At 40.1% G+C, this 17,272-nt stretch overlaps 1 protein-coding gene and 1 long non-coding RNA gene across 6 annotated transcripts in view; one reads left to right on the top strand and one right to left on the bottom strand.

The window, feature by feature from the left end:
* Positions 1-17,272, bottom strand: part of slc44a5b (solute carrier family 44 member 5b) — a 340,353-nt gene that overhangs the window by 231,975 nt on the left and 91,106 nt on the right. The window lies entirely within an intron of this gene.
* Positions 4,482-17,272, top strand: part of LOC127529498 (uncharacterized) — a 78,354-nt gene continuing 65,563 nt past the window's right edge. Inside the window, exon 1 of one of the 2 annotated variants that reach the window (XR_007936161.1) lies at positions 4,482-4,570. This is a non-coding gene — a long non-coding RNA (uncharacterized LOC127529498). Of the gene's footprint in view, positions 4,571-10,552; positions 11,034-17,272 lie in introns of those variants that run through there. The other variant, XR_007936160.1, reaches the window with a different exon arrangement.

The raw sequence follows: 17,272 nt of genomic DNA, 5'->3' as shown, positions 1-17,272 counted from the left end.
AAGGCCAAAAGCAGAATGTGGCATGGCTCTGCCTAACTTTCAGTTTTACTACTGGGCAGCAAACATACAACATATAAAAACCTGGACATTGACACAAATAGATGAACATATGCAGGCTTGGTCTACAATAGAAATAGAATCCTGCAGTTCATCTTTATATTACTCGCTTTGCGCCCCAATAAATGCAAATTATCGCCAATATACCAATAACCCATTAGTGCTTCACTCACTCAGAATATGGAACCAATGTAGGAAACATTTTAAGATAGAGAATCTTTTATCGGTAGCACCACTGCAATAAGAACCACCTTTTTCAACCATCGCAAACATATGCAGTTTTTAATGTCTGGAAAACATTTCGGATTAAATCACTTAGAGATCTGTACATAGACAAAGTCTTTGCATCCTATGAACAATTACATTCTAAATTTAACTTTCCAGCAACAAATTTCTTTCACTATCTTCAAATTAGAAACTTTGTTAAACAGAACCTGCCCAATTTCCCTCCTCTCCCACCTCCCTCTATGCTGGAAAAAATACTCATCAGTTTCAAGGACTTAGACAGAATGTCTGCAACATATAAAACCATTTCACAGTCCCTCCCTTTCAAAGATCCAAGAGGACAATGGGAAAAGGATCTCTCCCTCAACATATCAGAAAAGGAGTGGAAGGTAGCAATGCAGAGAATTCACTCAAGCTCCATATGTGCAAAGCATACAATTATACAACTAAAAATTATATATTGAGCACATATGTCTCACTTAAAGTTGTACAAAATGTTTCCAGGCCAAGATCCAACCTGCGAACGCTGCAATCAAGTTCCAGCCTCACTGGGTCACATGTTATGAAGTCAATGGGTAACTGATGTTCTATATTATTTGAAATTGGAAAAAATAAAATTCTCACTTAGAGGATCTGTGCAGAAATTTTTCCAAACCTGGCAGGATCTAATCAATAACATTTTAGAATAAGCTTTTAAAGCACTGAGGAAGCAGATTCTCTCCCTTTTTTTGTCTTCTCCATTTATCTATATTCACTTACTACTCTATTTATTTGCTTATTTTTACTAGGTTTAAATTTTATTCTGCTGGCCATGCTCTCTTTCTCAGGGGTGGGGGTTGATTTGTTTTCAATCCTATTCTTGTAAAATTTATGTATTTGTATGGAATGTTGTGTGATTTCAATAAAATCAATAAAAATTAAAAAAAGATCAGGCAGAGAACTGCTTGTCATGCATCTCTCAGTACTTAGTGCAAACATATTGTTCCATATTGTTTATAAATGTAAAATATATTTAACTTTAAAATGAATGCTTCTAGGAATTGCCAGCAACCATCTTTATGAAAAGATAAACCACTGATGAACTGAAGTTTATTATTCAAGTCTCATACAGGAAGTACATGTAACATAAATGTGGCTTTAAGCCCTTAAATTGTATTCCATTTTTATATATTCATATATAAATGTCATACCATTGCCTGAAGTGAGACAAAAGTTGTTGCTAAATGTCAATTAAGAGTCAGATATGGTGACCAGCCTGAAGTGTCTATAACAAAGACAATAAATATGCCCCTCAACACATGGTTAAAAAGAGAAAAAAAAAAAGAGTTTAGTGCTTTAAACAAACAAATTACCTCATTTGGTGCCACTTCTGATTATGGCAGAATGTCATACAGCAAGGCCCCAAAAGTCATACTCTGTATTCTGGAGTTTCTTAAAGCAGAGGTAAAGTGCTCCAATTAGTAAAAAGAGACTAATTCAGAATATTACAAACACCTTTTTAATGTAAAAATAAAAACACACAATATATATTGTCACTGTTACATTTCCTTGCTTTACTTTTTCACAATAATGACTGAATTATGGGTTGTACTTTGCTGTTGACAATTAATTACGTTATGAACCCAGATGAGTAAATATAAATTCAACTCTAACTGGATATTAATTAATGTTAATGTTAATGTCAGTTGTCACAAAATATGCTAAACCTTACTTTTCCAATCTTTCATAGATGCTTGAAATGAGATTTTTAGTTTTCTTTAAGATGTTTTCATTTTGAGGCAACATTATAAATCAAATGTTACTCCAAAATAATATTATTCTTGTTGATTTTGACGTGTGTCTGTCTTTATTCTGCCATATTCACAAATATTCTTTCGCAGGCCATCCACTTCTTAGGTTTTACTGCAGGCAAAGCAGTGCTATGACTTGAGAACGGTTTAGCATGAATAAGTGTGAAAGCCTTTTCTCTATGCCAACTGTTCATAAAATGGTAGTTGAGACAGAACTCTTACAAACTGGTCTTTAATGGTAAAATGGCAAGCAGGGTGTCTGTTCAGGCCTCAGATGGCTTCCCAACTCAAAAACACAAGCTACTTGTTCAACAAAAAGAATCAACACATTCTCTCCATCTTTACACCACTGACCACAGAACATGACATTAATGAGTACCATCACGGAGCACATCACAATGCAACACTACTGACTGATTGGTTGTCAATAACAGCATGGCACAGCGCTACTCTTTGACTCACCAAAGTCAGAAATAAATGAAAGGGTAATACAATGGCATTCTCTAACACTACTGAAAAGCACAGAATATGTTGTGTTTTTTTTTTTTTTGCTAACAGTTGTCACGGGAAGCTGGGGGCCAGACCCAGTCGGGACACCTGGAAGGAACGGGAGGTGGTCTATACATCCCCCGGGCCATGAGGGGGCAACCGCCCTAGATGATGAGGGGACCACGGGGACGGAAAAAAGAGGCTCAAACCCACTGGGGCCCGTGGCCATCACCAGGGGGCGCTCCGAGTGTCATGAAGCCCGGGAGATCGACACTTCCGCTACACCTGGGAAGGTGGAGGAAGGCCCTTCCAGGGACACCCGGAGTGCTTCTGGGTGCTAGTGTGGCACTTCTGCCACACCAGGAAGTGCCACTGAAAGGTCATCAGCAAGCACCTGGAACACATCCGGGTGGATATAAAAGGGGCCGCCTTCCTACAGTCAGGGAGCTAGAGTCGGGAGCGGGAGCAGGACGAAACTCCCGTGAGGATAGGAAAGGCGGCCCAGAGACAGTTGAAGGCCCGAGTAAGGGTGTTTGGTGCGGGTAGCACTGTGAGTGTGCGGACTGGTGTTTTGGGACACTTGAACTAATAAAAGCGTGTGTTTTTATGAACAGTTGGTGTCTGTTTGGTTGTGTCCGGGCTGAATTGCTCACACAGTAAATAAAGATTTCAAAGATGAAAAAAGCAGTTCTAGAAACATCATTTATATTGTGAGACTTCTGAAATCTTTGATACCCTCAGAGACCCTCCCCAATGGGATGTCACGCAGAAGCGTGACTGCAGTGTCTATTGTGGGGTTGCCTGTCCATCGCCGAGGCAACTGCAGATTCATAGCACCACAGAAACAACTACAAGCTGACCGCTGCCACGCCTAAAGTACCAGTTGCCCAATGGGTGATGCAGGGAACATTATTACTTGGCCACAGACCTGGCCCAGACCCTGTGTTTAGTAGAACGGTAGATGCCACTACAATAAATAGATAGATAGATAGATAGATAAATAACCTTGCTGTTTCTGTTTTCGAGTTGAATAAATCTGGTTTTGCTACATTTCTGAAACTCAGCTTTGGGGTGCAAGACAGCAACTCACGTGTCACAATATGAGATGATAAAGTAAGGGTACTATCCAGAATGACACCCAGATTCTTGACCTGGGAGAAGATATGTCCTGTAGTCAAGATGTAAGAATATTAGGAGGAAGAACAGAGGTAGATTCAGTGAATAAATAAAGCTGCATATTATCAGCATAACAGTGAAATACCATAATGCCATAATACTGTATATCACCTATGGGAAAAATGTAAATAAGGAAAAGATGTGGCAACAGCACTGTGCCATGCTGAACTCCCAGTGTAAACACTGTACTCTCCGACCTTAAGCTCTTCACCTGAACAAACTGTCTTCCATCTGTAATATAAGAGGAAAACCATTGATACACAAGGCCACAAACTCCAAAACTACATCGTAGCTAAACATTCCAAAAGAATCTGATGGGATATAGTATCAAATGCAGAACTGCGATCCAGAAGTACATGAATTGTTAAAAGTCTCCTGTCTGTTGGTTGGAGAAGATAATTTGTAATTTTGACCAATGTAGTTTTGGTACTGTTTCAGACGAAAGACAAACTGAAACTGTTCAAGCAGGTTATTTTTTGAAAGATGGGACTGAAGTTGAGAAGCAACTATCTTTTCAAGATTTTTTTTTATAAATGGAAAGATTAGAAATAGGTAGATAATTACTAAAAGTTTCAGGGTCAGTGGATTTAATAAATACAGTTTAAACTGGACACATTCTAACTGTTCTGGTTCTAATTGTTTTTGCAAACCTTTGTAATCCTAATATAAAAATCCTAATGCTACTGCTGCAAGCAGGAAGCCATGTGACAGGAGGCAGGAAGTAGGAAGTGAGTGCAGCAGCAGTAAGCATGGTGTGTTTATTACCTCTGTGTTTGTACTCTCAAACAATCCTTCGCCATCCTGCTTAGTTAGCCCTTGTGAAGGCATTCCCTGTAAGTTCTCTTTTTTCTAGTTTTATAGTCTTTAAGTAACTTTGGTTAAGGAGTGTCAAAGTAAATGTTGTATTTCATTACATAAATTTACTGAGCCTTTGGCTGTTAAGCTCTTAGTTATAAATGCTGCTGTATTTACTCTATGTTACTTATACAAGTACTTATTAGTGTTTGTTTGTATTTGTATTTACAGTTTCACACCATTTTTGTAATTAAACATTCTCTACATCACTTCGTGGTTCCGGGAATTATTGCATGAAGGTGTTTAGCTTGCTGGATAATTGAACAGGAGATTCAGTGAGGCCAGTACAGTGAAAAGGGAGACCTACAAGCAAGATTGCTCAGTGGCTCTGACTCCATTGTCTTATAAGGCATCTTAAGGCAGAAATAACAGCGCAGTAATTTGCTCAAGAATTGCTAGAGGAGTTACAGTTACTACATTGTCCAGTTGTCCATGTAAAATGGAGCTTCAAGAATTGGAAGTTAGATCTGTTGCTTGTCGTTCGACTAAATCTTCTGCTGTTTCAAATGTCAGTGTAGCAGCAGCCAAAGCACGTGCTAAGGCAGAAGCTGCCCAAGCTAGAGCTGCCTTTTCAAAGAAGGAGATTGAACTTAGAATGGAAAAGGCCCGTCTAGAAGCCACGTTAGATGCTCTGGAGAAAGAGACAGAGGCAGAGGCTGCGCTGGCTGAAGCAGCTGTGATGGAGGCTGCAGTTGCAAACTTAGAGGCCGCAGAAATTGAACTCGGATCCCAGTTACTGCCAGCACAGAGCCCACAGCAGCGTACTGAACAGTATGTAAATGAGCATAGCGGCAGGCATTCATTCAGGGAAGGATGTTTGAATAATGGCCCCATTCCGGACATGTGTGTCCTCAACCTGGTAGCAGATGAAAATATAGCCAGAGAAGAAGCAAGCTATCTGGCATCAGGTCATCCTGCAGATACTACTGTACACAATAAAGAGTCTCCTTTAAGGCAAAGGAGCCATCCTACCCTTTTAAGTAATCAGCCAAGCAGTGCTCGGAGCCTGCCTGTGCTAACACCTTGCCCCAGTTGTTATAACCACCACATGGATGAAACTGCTGGACACTCTCATGACCATGCCTCATCAGATTTAGCAAGGTATCTGGTACGAAGCCAACTGATATCATCCGGACTAAATAAGTTTGATGACCGGCCCGAGAATTATTTGGCCTGGAAATTCACATTCCTTAATGCCATAGAGACATTGGGTCTTACAGCGGGAGAAGAGATAGATTTATTGATTAAATGGCTTGGGACAGAATCTGCAGAACATGCGCGTCGCATCAAGTCAGCGAATGTGCGGAACTTGTCTATTGGGCTGCAGCGCATTTGGGAGAGATTGGAGGAGATTTATGGGTCACCAGAAGCCATAGAAAGTGATCTGCTTGCAAAACTGGACAATTTTCCTAAAATATTACCAAAAGAACACCAAAAGCTTAGGGAACTGAGTGATTTACTGTCTGAGGTTGAGGCTGCAAAACGAGATGGTTTTTTAGCAGGGCTTTCCTACTTGGACACTGCTAGAGGTGTTAACCCAATAGTAGAAAAGCTCCCATATGCGCTTCAGGAGAAGTGGATGATGCAGGGCTCCCGCTATAAGCAAGAACACAAGGTCACCTTTCCCCCATTTTCCTTCTTTTTGCAGTTCATACGCGGTGAAGCTAAGGCACGTAATGACCCCAGCTTTACTCTCCCCTCCTCCACTGTTAACCCAAACAAGAGAGAGAGATTCGTCGAGAGTCACAGTAATGCCCGTAAGCCAGTGTCTGTACACAAAACAGATATTACTCCCTGTTCCAATTCCCCAGCCAATGATGACCCAGATAGACAATGTCCAGTTCATCGCAAACCTCACCCCCTGAGAAAGTGCAGAGGCTTTAGAGAGATGCCCCTCGATGAACGGAAAAGAATATTAAAAACACATAACATCTGTTTCAAATGCTGCGCATCAACCAAACATGTTGCCAGATGTTGTGAAACAAGTGTCAAATGTTCTGAATGTGAGAGTGACAGGCATTCAGCTGCCCTCCATCCAGGCCCAGCTCCTTGGCTGTCCAAGTCCCCTTCTCCCCTCGCACAGCATGGCGGGGAGAAGAAAGAAGCAGCAGATGACGCTATTACGTCCAAATGCACTGAGGTGTGTGGTGAAGGCTTTAGTGGGAAATCCTGTGCAAAAATATGCCTTGTGAATGTTTATCCAGCCAGTGACTGCAGCAAAAGCAGGAGGATGTATGCCATGCTGGATGACCAAAGCAATAGGTCCCTAGCTCGGCCAGATTTTTTTGACATTTTCAACATAGATGGACCTTCAGCTGCATATACATTGAAAACCTGCTCTGGAATAGCTGAGACTACTGGCAGGCGAGCGGTTGGTTATATCATAGAGTCATTAGATGAAAAAGTAAGTCTTCCTTTGCCCATACTCCTAGAATGCGATATGATCCCTGACAACAGGGATGAAATTCCTACTCCAGAAGCTGCTCACAATCACCATCACCTCAAGGCAATCGCCCATGAAATACCACCTCGTGATACTGAAGCAGCAATTCTGCTGTTGCTGGGAAGGGACATGTTAAGGGTGCATAAAGTCCGTAAGCAGATCAATGGGCCCCATGATGCAGCATATGCCCAAAAATTGGACTTGGGCTTGGTAATAATTGGTGATGTGTGCCTGGGTGGTACATACAGGCCTTCAGAGGTCACTAGCATGAAAACTTACATACTGGATAATGGCAGGCCAAGTCTCTTTCACCCATGCGAGAGCCATATGATGGTCAAAGAGAGGTTCATCCCTTCTGAGCAGCACCAACTCTTTTGCCGCATTCCCAGTGAAAGCCATCTGACTGGAGCAAATGGGGATAAACTTGGACAATCGGTTTTCTACCAAACAAAAAGTGATCACAAACTTGCACCTTCTATGGAAGATCTTTTGTTTCTCAAAACTATGTTGAATGAATTCTTCCAAGACTCCAGCAACAGCTGGGTGGCCCCACTTCCTTTTCGCAAAGCACGTAGGCAATTGCCTAATAATCGTGTATATGCTATGAATCGTTTTAGATCTCTAAGCCGCACCCTTGAGAAACATCCAGAGATGAAAGCTCATTTTCTAGAATTCATGAAAAGGATGTTGGATAGCTGTCATGCAGAGCTTGCGCCTCCGGTTCAAGAAGGTAAGGAGTACTGGTATTTGCCCTTCTTCGGAGTGTACCACACACAAAAGCCCACCCAAATACGTGTGGTTTTTGATTCTAGTGCTCAATTTGAAGGGGTTTCCCTTAACAATGTGCTGCTCTCTGGGCCAGACTTGAATAATAGCCTGTTGGGTATCCTTATAAGATTTAGGAAGAACCCCGTTGCACTTACGGCTGACATTCAGCAAATGTTTCATTGTTTTCTAGTGCGAGAAGATTGTAGGGATGTTTTGCGCTTTCTATGGTATGAGGACAGTGACCAGGACAAAAGGGTTGTTGACCATAGAATGAGGGTGCATGTTTTTGGTAATAGTCCCTCACCTGCTGTGGCCATTTATGGTCTAAGGCGAGTTGCACAAGAAGGAGAAAAAGAGTATGGCAGTGATGTGTGCCGCTTTATTCAAAGAGACTTTTATATGGATGATGCTTTAAAGTCTGTCCCCACTGTGGAGGAAGCAATTGATCTCCTTAAGAGAACACAGGAAATGTTAGCAGCTTCAAATCTTAGGCTCCACAAAGTGGCCTCTAACAAAGCTGAGGTGATGGATGCGTTCTTAATGGAAGATCGAGCTAAGGATCTACAAAATCTTGACTTGTTTGTGGATGACCTACCTGATCAGCGAAGTCTTGGGGTAAGATGCAATATTATGTCAGACATTTTTACATTTTATGCACCTGAAACTGAGAGACCATATACCCGCAGAGGAGTACTCTCCACGGTCAATAGTCTTTTTGACCCGCTGGGTTTCCTGGCACCAGTGACTATCCGGGGGCGCTTACTACTTAGAGAACTCTCGAGACACGGCAGTGATTGGGACACCAACCTTCCAGAAGGCATGCATGAACAATGGGTGCAATGGCAGAGTTCACTGCAGTGCCTCAGAGGCATTCAAATACCCCGTATATATTCTGCTATTCCACCTTCTAATGCCCTGCACATTGAGCTGTGCATTTTTTCAGATGCCTCTGTTAATGCCGTTGCTGCTGTGGCTTATCTCAAATTTCTAAGCCATGACCAGCAACTTACAGTGCCCAGGCTGGAGCTATGTGCTGCGGTGCTAGCTGTGGAGATTGCGGAAGTCGTCAGTGAGGAAATAGATCTCCAGCTAAACTCCACTAGTTTTTATACAGATAGTAAAGTGGTTTTGGGTTATATTCACAATCAATCCAGACGCTTTAGTGTCTATGTAAATAATCGGGTGCAACAAATCCGGCAGTCTTCTAAACCTGAACAGTGGCATTATGTGCCAACAGATCAAAATCCTGCTGATCATGGTTCACGCTCCATTTCAGCCTCCAAGCTTTCCAGTTCAACATGGATTACTGGACCTCCCTTCCTTCGCCTTCCACTAAAGAAAATTCCAGAAGAACAAAATAAATTTGACCTCATCAACCCAGAAAGTGATGTAGATATCCGACCTGAAGTGAACTCTTTGTCCACTTATGCCTCTGAGAGTCACTTAAGCTCAAAACGGTGGGAACGTTTCTCTAGATGGTCATCTCTAGTCAAGGCTGTGGCTCATCTCTGCCACATTGCTGACTGCTTTGGGAATCGAAAACAAGCAGAAGGCTGTCTTGGCTGGCATATTTGTAAGAAAGGCATCTCAGATGGATCATTAGTAAAGGCTGAAAGCTTAATCATCAGAAGTGTGCAGCATGAGGTATATTCAAAAGAACTGAGATGCATTAGGGCAAAATCGGACCTTCCCTCACAAAGCTCCCTCATCAAGCTGAATCCTATCATTGACAGCAGCAGCCTCCTCCGAGTTGGTGGGCGCCTCAATCAGTCCGGACTTAAATCAAAAGAAACTAACCCTTTCATCATCCCTGGCAGCCACCATGTTGCAACTCTTCTTGTGAGGCATCACCACCAAAAGGTACAACACCAGGGAAGGCACTTCACCGAGGGTGCTGTCAGAGCAAGTGGCCTATGGCTGGTTGGTGCCAAACGGTGCATAGGTAAAATACTTAATCAGTGTGTGACTTGCAGGAAGCTCAGAGGGAAAGTACATGAACAGCGAATGTGTGATCTGCCAGCTGAAAGGCTCCAAATGGATCCTCCATTCTCATACATGGGTGTAGATTTGTTTGGTCCATGGGAAGTATCTACAAGGCGCACAAGAGGAGGTCATGCAAACAGTAAAAGATGGGCAGTACTCTTCACTTGTCTGTGTACTCGAGCAGTCCACATAGAAGTTGTTGAAGAAATGAGCTCTTCCAGCTTCATTAATGCATTAAGGCGTTTCTTTGCACTGCGTGGTCCAGCGAAACAATTAATCTCTGACTGTGGTACAAATTTTGTGGGTGCCTGCAGAGAATTAGGAATGGAAGCTCCAAAGCAAGGGAAGGTGCAGGAGTACCTACAAGATCAAGGATGTGCTTGGGTTTTCAACCCACCTCATTCATCGCATATGGGGGGAGTGTGGGAACGCATGATTGGAGTGGTACGACGCATATTAGACTCCATGCTGTTGCAGTCTGGTCGTGTACGACTTACTCATGAAGTGTTAACAACGCTAATGGCAGAGGTCATCACCATAATTAATGCACGTCCCCTGGTACCTGTTTCGTCTGATCCTGAACATCCTAATGTCCTAACACCTTCCATGCTGCTCACCCAAAAAATAGGCACGCCTTTTCTGTCTCAAAGTAACTTTGGTACAGGTGAGATGTTGAGACACCAATGGAAGCGTGTCCAATACCTCGCTGAGGAATTCTGGAGCAAGTGGAGAATGAAATATCTCAGCACTCTGCAGACACGACAGAAATGGCAAAATAAAAGGCCTGACATCAAAGAAGGTGATGTTGTCCTTCTGAAGGAAAAGCAAGTCAGGAGGAATGAGTGGCCTATGGGAATAATAATGAAGGCTGTTCCTAGCAAAGATGGATTAATAAGGAAGGTCGAGATAAAGATAGTTCAGCAAGGAGCAACAAAAATCCTTTACAGGCCTATTTCAGAACTGGTTTTTCTTTTATCACCAGATTAAAGTATTTGGCTCAGTTTTTGGTGGTATCTTAAAGATACCAGACGGGGAGTGTTCTGGTTCTAATTGTTTTTGCAAACCTTTGTAATCCTAATATAAAAATCCTAATGCTACTGCTGCAAGCAGGAAGCCATGTGACAGGAGGCAGGAAGTAGGAAGTGAGTGCAGCAGCAGTAAGCATGGTGTGTTTATTACCTCTGTGTTTGTACTCTCAAACAATCCTTCGCCATCCTGCTTAGTTAGCCCTTGTGAAGGCATTCCCTGTAAGTTCTCTTTTTTCTAGTTTTATAGTCTTTAAGTAACTTTGGTTAAGGAGTGTCAAAGTAAATGTTGTATTTCATTACATAAATTTACTGAGCCTTTGGCTGTTAAGCTCTTAGTTATAAATGCTGCTGTATTTACTCTATGTTACTTATACAAGTACTTATTAGTGTTTGTTTGTATTTGTATTTACAGTTTCACACCATTTTTGTAATTAAACATTCTCTACATCACTTCGTGGTTCCGGGAATTATTGCATGAAGGTGTTTAGCTTGCTGGATAATTGAACAGGAGATTCAGTGAGGCCAGAACACTAACATTTGCAGGATTTACTTTTAGAGGGAATGCTAATTGACAGGCTAAAATTACTTTATACCAACAGATTTTCTTTATTCCTCATGCAACAAAGGAGAAAGTATTTTAAAGGGTCAAAATCTAGACAGTTGTTTTTGACAGATTCAGACATTTTAAACATGATGATTTGTAGTGTGATATCTGCAGTGTGGCATGCATAATAAATGAACTCTTCCACCAACTGTGATCAAATTTGGCACAGTTATTACAGTACTTAAATGCTAAGTCCCTAATGCTTTTGAAAAAATCAGCACATGGGAACTTCAATTTTATTTAAAGTAAGAAGAAAAATTAGTACATGTTTCAAAAAAGTCATGCAAAAATTACAGGCATATACAGTGAATTGAGAAAGTATGTAGATCCCTTCAGTTTTTGCACATTTTTAGATATCATAGATTTAATTTTAAACAGATAAATTTGTCATTGTTGCACATCAATCTACACTTAATAACTCATAATGACAAAGTGGAAACATGTTTTCGGAAAGGTTTGCAAAACTGAAAAGATACACTTAATAACTCATAATGACAAAGTGGAAACATGTTTTCGGAAAGGTTTGCAAAACTGAAAAGATTAAGATCAGGTGCAGGTCCATCTGTGGAATAAGGTTCCATAAACTACATTGCAAATCAGGAGAAAAAACAAGCCATGAAGCACAAGGAACTCTCCGTAGACCTCTGTAATAAAGTTGGGGTGAGGCATAGTTCAGGGTAACAGTATAAAACCATTTATAAAGCTTTGAGTGAAACCCACACACACAGTGGCCTGAAGAAGTCTGGAACCACCAGGCCTCTTCTTAATGTTGGTTATCTGGCCAAACTGAGTTTCCGGGCAAGAAGGGCCTTGGTCAGGGAGGTGACGAAGAACCCAACGGTAACTCTAACAGAGCTACAGAAGTCTCCTGCTGAGATGGGAGAAACCCTCAGAAAAACTAGCATTTCTGCAGCATAAGCATCAATCTGGCGTTTATAATAAGAGTGGATAGACGGAAGCCACTCTTAAGAAAAGGCGTATGTCAGCCTGCTTGGCGAGCATGAGGGAAAACAAGTCTCTGGTCCAGTTTGACAAAAAAAGCGAACTTGTTGGGTAGAACTCCAAGTACTATGTCTAGCAAAGACAAGACACTGCTTATTACCTGCCTAATACATTCCCTACGGTGATGCATGGTGTTGGGAGAACCATGCCATATGGGTGTTTCACAGCACCAGGGACATGGAGACTGATCCAGAGAGGCTCTTGAAGAAAACCTGCTCCACAGTGCATGAAAACTTAGAATGGGGAAACAGTTCATCTTTCAGCGGGGCAATAACCCAAAGCATACAGCCAAGAAAACACTGGAGTGGCTTTGGGACAAGAATCTGAATGCCCAGCATAAGCCCAGATTTAAACCCCATAGAATATCTGTTGAGAGACCTAAAGATGACTTTTACATGCTTGAGAGGATCTGTGAGGAAGAATGGGAACATCCCCCCAAATCCATGTGTGCAAAGCTTGTAGAGACATAGTCAAGACAACCTGAAGCTAAAAAGGCTTGAACAAAATATTTAATTAAGCGTCTGAATATATATATATATGAATGAGATTTCAGTTTCTGAATTTTTTATAGATTTGCAAACCCCTCTGAAAACATATTTTCACTTTGTCATTGTGAGTTATTCACTGTAAAATAATGGGCAAAAATGGCAAATGTATCCAATCAAAATTAAATCTACACCACAATAAAATGTGCAGAAATTGAAAAGGTAAGAATCTACAGTAAATTTTGTTCTAATCATCCAAACATTTTTGATTCAACATCATTTTACCTTTACTCCAGAGAACTGTTACTAACACTGAATATTTGCTCTCAAAAAATGTTTTAAATTAAAATGGTTTAAAGTATTTACAGTATTAGAGGTTTTCAGAATCACTACTCCTTCTAATGAAAGGAAGACAATGGTAAGTCTTCTGTATTCTGCACCTGCCAGATATTTATATTGCTGTCAAGTTAACACTAATGTTGGTTTTATAATATAAAATTTAGACCTGGTTCACAGACATATTGCAAATAACATTATTAAGAAGGCTATGTTAGATTTTTTTCTAGTTATATTGTATTACCATATGTAAAGCTAACATTCTTTTTTGAAGGGCATAGTCCTCCAAGGCCATCTGTTTCTAAGGGACAAACAAATGTCTATAAATGTACAGTATTTAACGCTGAACTTAAAAATCAAGAAAAACATTTAATATAACAACTCTCGTGGGATACATCATCCCAATACAACATCGACATAAAACATTATATATTTTTGTAGACTACAGTAATCCCTCCTCCATCGCGGGGGTTGCGTTCCAGAGCCACCCGCGAAATACGAAAATCCGCGAAGTAGAAACCATATGTTTATATGGTTATTTTTATATTGTCATGCTTGGGTCACAGATTTGCGCAGAAACACAGGAGGTTGTAGAGAGACAGGAACGTTATTCAAACACTGCAAACAAACATTTGTCTCTTTTTCAAAAATTTAAACTGTGCTCCATGACAAGACAGAGATGACAGTTCTGTCTCACAATTAAAAGAATGCAAACATATCTTCCTCTTCAAAGGAGTGCGTGTCAGGAGCACAGAATGTCACATAGATAGAGAAAACAATCTCTAGCAAACAAATCAATAGGGCTGTTTGGCTTTTAAGTATACGAAGCACCGCGGCACAAAGCTGTTGAAGGCAGCAGCTCACACCCCCTCCGTCAGGAGCAGGGAGAGAAAGAGAGAGAGAGAGAGAGAGACAGAGTTTGTTTTTCAGTCAAAAATCAATACGTGCCCTTCGAGCTTTTAAGTATGCGAAGCATCGTGCAGCATGTCGTTTCAGGAAGCAGCTGCACAAAAGATAGCAACGTGAAGATAATCTTTCAGCATTTTTAGACGAGCGTCCGTATCGTCTAGGTGTGCAAACAGCCCCCCTGCTCAATCCCCATACGTCAGGATCAGAGAAAGTCAGCGCAAGACAGAGAGAAAAGTAAGCAATGTAGCTTCTCAGCCATCTGCCAATAGCGTCCCTTGTATGAAATCAACTGGGCAAACCAACTGAGGAAGCATGTACCAGAAATTAAAAGACCCATTGTCCGCAGAAATCCGCGAACCAGCAAAAAATCCGCGATATATATTTAAATATGCTTACATATAAAATCCGCGATGGAGTGAAGCCGCGAAAGGTGAAGCGCGATATAGCGAGGGATCACTGTACTCCACTGATGGATACAAAGCCATCAATTTCGTGACTTATGGTTCAATACTATACTAATTTCTTTACTACAAGCTACTGCTTGTTTAAATTAATTTGCACTCTTGTTTTTGTCTGCAATCGCATATTATATGGCCAGTTTCTATTGATTATATTATTCCCTAAATGCCCCCAAATCAGTCCAATAAATGCCCTTTCATCTCAAGTTGTGTTACAACAGTCCATAACCTACACTGGCAGCAATGGCTGAAAAGCCTACTAAAATATTGTACTCCCTACACCAAGTTATGAACTATAATTACTAGAAATAGTCTACTTTCACAAACCACGAGCCAGGCTTTGTCTAAATAAATGTACTGAATATCAGATCAAGTTAAGACCTCAGCAATGCACACGATGACCAAAGGAAAGGAAACAGAACTTCAGGAAATACTTCATTATGTTTCACTGAAGCACAAATTAAAATCTTTGTACCTAATGAAAACATACTGTATGGATAGCCTCCGGTCAAAGTTAGCCAATAATTCAGTAAAATATACAATAACTTGCACATGTCTAAAGGAAGGTTATGCCTTGCAGAGGGATTACACAATTATAGACAAAAAATTCTTTCTCCGTCAAGACCTCTGTTTATTAAAAACAGTATAGCTCTGAATAACCTTAATTATCTTACTCTTTCAGAATATTTTTCTGACGTTAAATATCAAATAACAGCCAAACATTTGGTTTGCTCCCTTTCACAACACATATAGAATTCACAATTTACCTACATGTGCTTATAATCAATATAACCTGCTGACAGCAGCTATTCTGCTAAAGAAAATTCTTTAAAAATATGATACCTAAATTCAATACCAGAAAAATAAGAGTATAAGATAAGCGCACTCAACCAAGAAAACGGCTTATAGACAAGAGCATTTCTCATTTGAAGAATAAACGTCAGTATGTCTCAGTGATAATGAAACAAGACTGTTAGAAAAAAAAATTGATCATGGCATAGTTCAGAGCAGTTCAAATCTTGGAATAAGTTCAATTCCACTGAAGTGGAAGAAAAGAGTTACAGCACGTTACATTATACATGTCAAGAAAGTTACACACAGACACCCATTATCCTTGATTATAAAATGGCATGGCTAAGCACTGTGGTAAGATGTCCTGGCATAAGTGTCACTTTTTTATTATTAAGCTGAATGAACTTAAAAAAAACATACAGACAATCCAAATATAGCCTGACCACTCTCTATGCTTTGATCATGTCAATATTTTTTTCTTTATATATTTTAATGGAAATATTTAACTATCTAACATAAAAGTCACAGCAATTAATGTCACTGTTAACTTGTATATTTATCTAGGTTAGTGTACAGCTAAGAAAAAGGTTAACAGTTTGTTATTTTTCTTATATTTTCATTGTCAGTAAAATGATAACAGTAAATGCCAGTTTGCCCCAACTTACACCATGAAGAGATGTCACGCTGGGACAAATGCAATTTTTTTTCTTAATTCCAACAAAATTCAGCAAAACCCCAAAGAAATCATTTATTGCAATTTTGCTCTCTGGAACATCTAAATTTTAAAATCATCAAGGCTGGCTATATCTTAAGGCCTCCCTGTTTTCTCTGTCTCTTCCTGTCTTTAAGTGTACAGATAAGACATTTCAAATATTCAGTCCACAGGTAATAAACGATCATGAAGAGTGATACATTATAATTGCAAATAAGTATATTATTTAAAAACATAAATTATTCATGTACTACAGTATATTATTGAAATATATTTTTCTATTTTATTTGTTACATTTTTGCATTTTTTGTTCTTTGAGAATTAGTACTTTAGCATTTCTCTCTGGAAAATGAACCAAAGATTTACAGCTAGTCCATTAAAGATATTACTTGATCAAACTTCAAGGACTTTAACAAGTGTTAAAGGTGATCAGCCTTGCAAATGTAGTAACGTTTGTTTCTTTTATATTCACCATTCTTAATTTTCCGTGGTTTTAAATTTCTTACAGCCAAAACAGTTTTAGAAATACTGAATTTGCATCGCTCATTGTCATTATTACAAACACTGACACTGCAGGCAGGCAGGCAGGCAGACAGACAGACAGACAGGGCAATTGAGGCATTGAGGAGTATTTTTATTGTTATAAATGAGCCCCAGTAGTGTTTGGAGGTTTGGAGGTTGGAGGGCCTACTTGCAGGGCTGTACACAGGATGAAGTAATTGCAGGTTAAGGGCCTTGCTCAGGGGCCCAATGGAGTAGAGTCACTTCTGGCAACCTTCCGGTTATCAGTGCAGATCCCTGACTCTGAGCCACAACTCCACCATAGGCTAGCATTTTTAGGATAGCGAACCATAAAATCAGCTGCGAGAAGGAGTTTAAATCTTTGCGAGCCAAGCACACTGACACCACATATCACTTCATTATTAATCATATTCTGACTTTTACACACCATTAAGTCTGCAAAGCTTGAAGCCTTTATCACAATTTTGAATGGATATTGCAGCCTTCAAATGTAAGGGGCACTTGAAAACACCTATGCATTTTATTAAGAATTTTATATTGGACTTCACAAAACTTTATTAACAAATGATACTTCTTAGTAATTAACCAAGCTTTCTGCCAATTAAGATATATTCATTATTATATTTTTTCCCAGTTAT

This window comes from Erpetoichthys calabaricus, chromosome 10, assembly GCF_900747795.2.
Source record: "Erpetoichthys calabaricus chromosome 10, fErpCal1.3, whole genome shotgun sequence".
NCBI lineage: Eukaryota > Metazoa > Chordata > Cladistia > Polypteriformes > Polypteridae > Erpetoichthys > Erpetoichthys calabaricus.
Note: the sequence above shows the minus strand (reverse complement) of the source record. Positions and strands in the feature narration are given on the sequence as shown.